Source organism: Schistocerca piceifrons, chromosome 1 (genome assembly GCF_021461385.2).
Source record: "Schistocerca piceifrons isolate TAMUIC-IGC-003096 chromosome 1, iqSchPice1.1, whole genome shotgun sequence".
NCBI classification, from domain to species: Eukaryota; Metazoa; Arthropoda; class Insecta; order Orthoptera; family Acrididae; genus Schistocerca; species Schistocerca piceifrons.
In genome coordinates, this window is record NC_060138.1 from 1,139,610,021 (window position 1) to 1,139,618,043 (window position 8,023).

General features: G+C 42.1%; 1 pseudogene; it reads right to left on the bottom strand.

Annotated features, from left to right (window-relative positions):
• Positions 1–1,582: 1,582 nt before the first annotated feature.
• On the bottom strand, positions 1,583–1,700 carry LOC124723087 (annotated as a pseudogene).
• Positions 1,701–8,023: the final 6,323 nt, after the last annotated feature.

The following is an 8,023-nucleotide window of genomic DNA, read 5'->3' on the forward strand; positions in this document are numbered from 1 at the left end:
CGACAGGTCTGAGATGGATTGTGACGCCAAAGCGATGCACTAGTAAGGCCTGGACGCCATGTTCATCGCCATCTTGTATTCCATGTCAGCCCTCTTGCATGCTGCCATTGTAGTTAAGCTGGTGCTCATATTCCAAGTCTTGGATTGTTTCATCTTAAAGCCATGGACAGTATTCCAAGTCAATTAGTATGACTATACATCATCTTGTATTTTCCGCCAATTCATACATAGGACAATAACAACCCTCCTGCTATAGGAAACACACTGGTGCAAATGAGCTGTTTTTTGAATTTTCCCCATTTAATTTAATGTACCACCAAACTTGTGAATTCTCACCGTTTTATACATAAGAAATTGGCCTTTGTCAGACGGGTGTGGGTGAACTTGCAGATGGTGGTGGTGGTGGTGGTGGTGGTGGCGGCAGTGGTAGTAGTGATGGTGGTGGAGGTACAGGTGGGGGAATAGATATGGTGTAGTCAGGACTTTGGTGGTGCAGAGGCTGGGGATCAACATGTGTGGGGGCGTGTTGGGTGGAGTCAGTTTAGGGGGCAGTGGTGAGGGTAAGTATGGGGATGGGTGTGGGTGTGTGAGTTGGTGTGGAGGTGGGGAAATCCCATTACATCATCGATGATGTCATTGAAAGTGTCATGAATGACACAGGCTGTCTGTGAACTCTTCTTACATACAAACTTTTTCCAAATCAATAAAAAAAAGCATAAATTTCTCTGTCTTTCATAATATCTTTTCTCCTATGATTCTTGATTTATTCATTTTCCTCTTCTAAATTCGAAGTGTTTCTCCGTAATACATCCATCCATACAGCCTTCTAGTTAGCACTTTCACTATTATTTCAGGAGCATGACAAATTAGGCTGACGGGCTAATGCTCCTCAAATTTTCTTGTATTTCGTCTTTTGTGAGTTGGTATCATTATCATTGCAAGACAGTTGCCAGGCCATTCCCCTTTATTGTCTATCTCATTAGAGACATGGAGTATTTCCTTCCTTCACATATTTCCGAAACTCTTGAACATTCCCACTGGGAAGTAATCGATTCCAGATGCACTCTGATTCTTCATCTCCTTCAGTGTCTTTTCTACTTTGGCTTCCAAGATGCTGCACCCCTTTCCATCTTCCGTGACATATTCCTCTTCAAACTTGATTTCACTTTACATTTGCTCCACCTTAAATGGACATTCTATATATTTTTGCCATCTGCTCGAAACCTCCTATCGTTCTTCAGCTAATGTAACGTCTGCTCTTTTTATTTCCATGTTAGTCTTCTTTCTTTCACGTTCTCTCCATTTTCTCTATTTCTTAACATTTCTTTTCCACCCGGTTTTCTCTTGCTTTTCTGTTTCTCTTCTTGTATTCAGTTGCTCGTATTTCTGTGTACCTTCTTTATTTTCCAGCGGTACCGACCGGCTGCCGTGTCATCCTCTCAGCCAAGGGGCGTCACTGGATGCAGATGCATGTGGTCAGCAAATGACTCTCCCGGCCGTTGTCAGTTTTTGTGACCGGAGCCGCTGTTTCTCACTCAGATAGCTCCTCAGTTTTGCTCACAAGGGCTGAGTGCACCCCGTTTACCAACAGCGCTCGGCAGAGTGGACGGTCACCCATCCAAGTGCTAGCCCAGCCCGACAGCGCTTAACTTCGGTGATCTGACGGGAACCGGTGGTACCACTACGGCAAGGCCGTTGGAATTTGTCATTTACACATTCTTCATTTCTACCTGCTTACCATTTTTCATAAATCTGTATTCCAAATTTGAAGGTTTACCCACCTCCTTGAGTATCTCCATTCTCAATTTTTGTTTTCTTTTAACTCTCAACACATTCTTCAGTTTCACTTGTATTTCTTCCAATATGCGGTTTTTGGCTGAATTTATGTCTGCTCCTTCGTAAGCTTTGGCATTTTTCAGACAGCTACAGGTCCTAAACCTTTTCTGCATCAGGATGCAATCCAAGTGATACATTTCTCTGTTCATTTACAATCCATGTGTAAAGCCTTTTTTCAAAAAATGTGTTACCCATTACTAGCGAGTTTTCCTTTCAGAAGACACTTAGCCATTCCACTCTTCCATTTCGTATCCCCAATCCGAAGTTTCACACTGTTGTCTTCGTCTCTTCCTTCATCCACCACTGCATTCCAATTCCCCATCATCATAATGTAGGCATTTCGGTTTTCTTTCTCGAGAAGCTGTTGATTTTTTTTACAGTATTTTATCTCCTCATGTCTATGCTGGCTGGTCGGCATGTATACCTGTATTAATACATCTTTCGAACTACCCTACAGTCGTATCATCATCAATCTTCCATCAATATATTGCGCTTCATTACTTTATTTCTCGGTTTCCGTCTTATCAGTATTCTTAACTCCGTTTTCACTATTTTTAGTTTCCCCTGGGCAGAAAAGCTTATAATCTCCACTTTTTACCTGCCCGTCCTCTGCCAGCCATGGTGGCCGAGCGGTTCAAGGCGCTTCAGTCCGGAACTGCGCGACTGCTACTGTCACAGGTTCGAATCCTGCTTCGGGCATGGATGTGTGTGATGTCTTTAGGTTAGTTAGGTTTAAGTAGTTCTGAGTTCTAGGGGACTGAGTCGAACAGACACTGTACCTACGTGGGTCAACACACAACGGGCAACATTTGGTCTCGCATTAATTTGTTGAAAGGCAACTGCACAGACATGATTTTTCACGACAACTGTTGCCCAACTTACCGGCTACGAGAACCAGAGATCATCGTGTTGCGCACTCAATGACATCTTATTCCACATGCCAGGTGGTGGTGTACCCATGTGAAAACGACGAATTAAATCCGAGAAAGTTAGTTCTCAGAGCCGCGACACATAGACAGGACTATCGTGATGTACGCAGAAGCAGAACAGGTCCCAATAGCCAACTCAGTGCCAATGCTGTGTTCACCATAGGTGCAGCCCTTTACTACAATGTATATAGGGTGTTTGTTTTAATTCGGAACAGCTAAATATCTCGAGTTAATATTTTCAATGGGGATACCTGTCTGTCCTAAAATTTTCTATGAATATAGACGGGTGTGGCAAGTGAAAATTTGAACCAAGGGCGGGAATCGAACCCAGGTTTGATGATTACCAGGGGCCGGGTGTTAACCACTAAGCCATCTTAGCACAGCGGTTCATACAACTGCACGGATTACCCTGGCACTCTTGCCTCCTACATCCAAATTCTCAGTGGTTTAATCCACATACATAAAATAATATCCGTATTGGACCATTAAAGTTTCAGAAATTGTGTCATTTCGTGAGCTAAAACTGGCCACTCTCTAACCCCCCTTATGGTCGGGTCAGCTTTTTATTTTCAAATGGTAACGCCCATTTTTATTGCAGATTTGGATTCTACGCTAAAAAATAGCTAGGGGCTATCTGAAGCTAGTTCTTCTATTCATGGTGTATGTCGCCGTAATTGACGCGAGAATTACAGCCATTGGAAGAAAAAAAAATACTAACATCAGTCAATCTGATGGTGATATCCGAAATGGTTCGCCAAATAAAACATCCTGATGGTGTGTGGACTCACTGAAATCAAGAAACGTTGCTTTAAATCTTGCTTATTTGCCAGACTTTAATAGGTCTAATGGTAAAAGTCTTACTGTACAATCAAATTTGCAACACTGAATTACGTTTTTGACAGTAACACCAGCTGTGTAGAAAAAAACGTTTTTTTTGTTGTTGTCGTAAGTGCAAAGTAGATACAAATCAGTCGGTTCTTAATTGCAGGAACAAGAAAAAAACGGATTTTGTTTGAGTGCATGTCTTCTAGCACGGTTAAAAAATAATGTCTTTGGTAAATTCTAAGCAGAATCAGAATCTACGAAATTGGGGGGGGGGGGGGGGGGGGGGAGGATCCCACTGGAGAATAAGAATTTTCTCCCGCTTGGGTGGGGGTGGCCAGGTTAGGGTAGGGACAACGTAAGTATAGACAGATATCTTCCTTGAGCATACAGACTTTTCAACTTGGAACTTTTTTTCATACGATGCATATTTTTCGAGATTTTAAGTGGATCCATGTAAAACAAACAGCCAGTATATGATCTTTTTCATCTATATAGGAACGAAGATGCAGCTGTGCATTCAGTTGACTCAATACAATCATTGTTTTTCACAGATGGCGATCTGCGAACTGGCGAAGGAAGTTCCCCTTTTCGGATGGGTAAAACCGAATAAAAATTATCTTAAAACATAGTAATAAATAAAATAAAATAGAAAAACGAATGTAATGCGCCAAATTTAAAGCACATTACCGGGTGTTATCGCCTCATCTTACTATCGGAATTGACTGTTTCTTGGAAGAATCGAGAGTTTATTTATGAGTTTCTTAAGTTTTTTTATATGTGTGTATTAAAATGTTGCGGATTTTTTAGTCTGGCGTACATGGAAAGAGGATTCCAGTCAAGTCGCCGACTGCAGAGCTGGTCTCAAGAGTTACAATGAGAGGGGCGCCACAAATTAATCTGTTATGGGGTTTCGATTCAGGAGAATTCAAAGAAACTCTTAAGTCGTTTAGGTAGATACTTTGAAAATATTGTCGACTCATTGGAGAAAATAATTGTTTCGTTGATTTGGGTGGAGTTCGAGCTCGCCGTGTGGAGGGAAAAGCAGAAGATAAATTTGTGGCGAAACTTAGAATTTTGTGGACAGTAGCAGTTGGGACTACGATTAATTGAAGTCTGAAATTGGTTTCTCCTGTTTGTTAATTTTGTGCCGACGCAGTGGCTGAACGTTGGGTTGGTTGATGACCAAGCGGTTTTAGGTGCTCTGTGCCTCATTTAGTTGGAGATTTTCGGTTGGTTTGTGGAAGAGGACAGACGTTATTAAGAAGTCGTTATTTAATTTTGTGATGTGGATTATAGCACGTACTAAGGGAATAGTGGAGTTGCGTTGGTGTATCGTGATTGTGGAATAGAAAGGAAGCACTGAGGTATAGCGACTTTACGATTTTATGTTAGGGTATATTTTGTGACTTCAGTGTCAGCGTCTTCTATTGTAATAAACATTGAAAATCTCTTTAGAGGTACGCTGAAAGCGTAATTTTTGTTGCGAGGGGAATGGACGTCCTACGTTGTTAACGTAATATTGAAAACCAATCTGAAGTATATAAGTCCCCACTATGCCGAAACGTAACAATAAAATCAAACAAAAAAACCTGAGTGCCACAGCCACTTTTATACTATTGTTACGTTTCCGCATAATGGGGACTTGTGTAGTTAACATCATGAATTTGACCTTCTGTACCGAGATCCTCCACCGTCCCGCCGGCGGTCCATGCTAGCAGGTTGATGTGGATGGTCGGTTCCTCTCAGCAAACTCATCCGCAAAGGGCAGGCAGTGACTTTAACTCCTTAAGGTTTATTTACTAAGCAGATCGCGATTATTCCTTTATTTTCAGGGTCCGATTTCCAGATTCTCATTATCTTTCCTGGAACAAAGTTAAATATTAATGGTGATAGTCCACCACCTTGCATCACACTTGTCTCGATATCAAAAAGACGGGGGAGTTCTCCTATGACCTTCAAAATTAATCACTATATTCCAGAAATTCCACTGATTTTATGAAGATGTCGGTAAAAGAATTCTTGATGAAAAATATGGTAATTTCGAAGAATGATTGCCTATCGAAGTCGCGGGGTCCAAACGATACATATAGAACGTGCGATAGTAAATCGATCATGCGAGTCTCGTGGCAGGCGTTATCAGTATGTTTAAGGTGGTCACTACAGCAACGACAAAAGAAAGGCGTTACTCAAATACTTGTAATTTCAAAGGAGACGACTTGCCTTACTCGTCGTCGGTGTTATCCTCATGTGACAGTCCATGTGATGTATATGCTACAGGGACAATTCCCTTTTTCCCGTAGCCAGTGTAAACTCTGTCAATATCATACAAGAACATGAGTGTCGCATGCGTTGACTTTCCCCTGCAAACACAAGTTGTGGAAGTATAGGTACTGAAACAAGTACAGTTCGTCCCTTTGTCCGAGACGCGCTTCTCTTTTTATGGAAGACTTAACAGATTTCCAGTGCCGCTCAGTATTCTGGGTGTGGACACTGGGGTCATCCGAGGACACGAACTCCACAGAATGGTTCACGAATTCGTGGTCGAACGCTTCAGATTTCAGAGTCTTGTAAGACTGGAACCCGTCAGTAATTAGTACCAGGCAGAATGAAGTGTTTTATGACACCCACTAAAGCGACCTTGTCTCGGGACAATACTCTGACAACTAAACACTTCCGGGACTCTCTTTCTATTCCACCGAATACCCAAATGCGATCTATTTCACTTTTTGAAGATCTTCCTCTCTGGTTCTTTCGTCTAGCTGTATGAGATTCGTCTACTTCTACAACTTTATTCGCCCCACCGACTGGCACACTATTATTTGTCACTACCATGTAACAGACTTCTCGGCAAAACTGAAGTAGTCACACACGATATTTGGAGATAATTCAGTTTATGATGCTGCTACTTGTAACGTGTAGTCTCGAAACCAGCGCGATACAAGAATTACGCTCGTCTGAATGGATAACCTCGAAGGTCTCACGGTTCTAGGCGCGCGGCCCGGAACCGTGCGACTGCTACGGTCGCAGGTTTCAATCCTGCCTCGGGCATGGATGTGTGTGCCGTCCTTAGGTTAGTTAGGTTTAAGTAGTTCTACGTTCTAGGGGATTGATGGCCTCAGCAGTTAAGTCCCGTAGTGCTCAGAGCCATTTGAACCATTTGATAACTTCGAAGAGTCGAACCACGTATTTTTCCTGATACTGGTTCGTTTTCCGCACTGTCCGCAATTAAATTGCAACGGTATTTCAGTATCGACACTCATCTTACAAAGTTTTACAGACTTTGCAGCACCACAGTCAACACAGTCCATATTTCCCCCGTCCGGCAGATGTCCATATTTGCGACAAAAAGCCGAACAATTTTCTATGCTAGATAAACATTGAATTAGATTTTTCGATGTGAGAGAATCCGCTGAAGAAACGTCAAGAACACCAGACATCCCACTCACTAATGACATAAATCGTCTGGGATTCCCTAGCAACTTACAAATAATTCGCGGAAGTATGTAATTTAGAGAAACTAAGGGAACGACGGAAAGCAGATAAAAATGACGATCACAAATAATTGACCACAACGCCCGCCACCAGAGTCGCATGATCAACTTACTATCGCACGTTCGATATGTATCGTTTGGACCCCGCGAATTCGATAGGCAATCATTCCTGGAAATTACCGGCATATGATAGAATTTAACATTTATTTCCACATAAAACACATCTACACAAGATAGCTTACAAGCGTGGAACGCTTAACAGTTACTGTAAAGAGCCGCATGGAATCCTCTATATCTCGAACGTCAAAGACAAATAATAGTCACACGGAATGTTTATACACCATTGTACACTCGCGTTTGAGGGTACAGAATGAGATGCTACAGTCCACCACCTTGTCTCACGCTTGTCTCGATTTCAAAATGACGGGAGAGTTCTCTCAAGACCTTCAGACTTAATCATTACATTGCAGAAATGCCACTGATACTATGAAGATGTCGGTAAAAGAATTCTTAAGGTGGAAATATGTGTGGATCTTCTGAACAGGCCAGGCGTACACCACACACCGCAAAAGAAAGACAACGGGGGGATTACAGCTTAACGACGCATCGAAGACGAGGTCAATGGCGAAGGAGAAAAAGCTCAGATTGGACAAGCAAGAGAATAACAATAGGCTTTGTTCTTTTCAAAGGAACTATTCCGGAATTCGACTTAATCGATTGAGAGAAACTGTTGAAACCTAAATCCGCATTTCAGAAAGAATTTCTTTTTTAAATTCTGGAAAACCGCACGTAAATTTGTCTCCGTGCTTCTTAGGAATGTGAGTCAAGCTTCGTAAGCGTTTCGTCACATTGTTCGGTGCTATGAAAATGAAGAACTTCCGTTTAAGGACGGTGTGCGTCGTATTCGTCTGATAGTTTTCAGATTAGGGAAACCTATCTGTA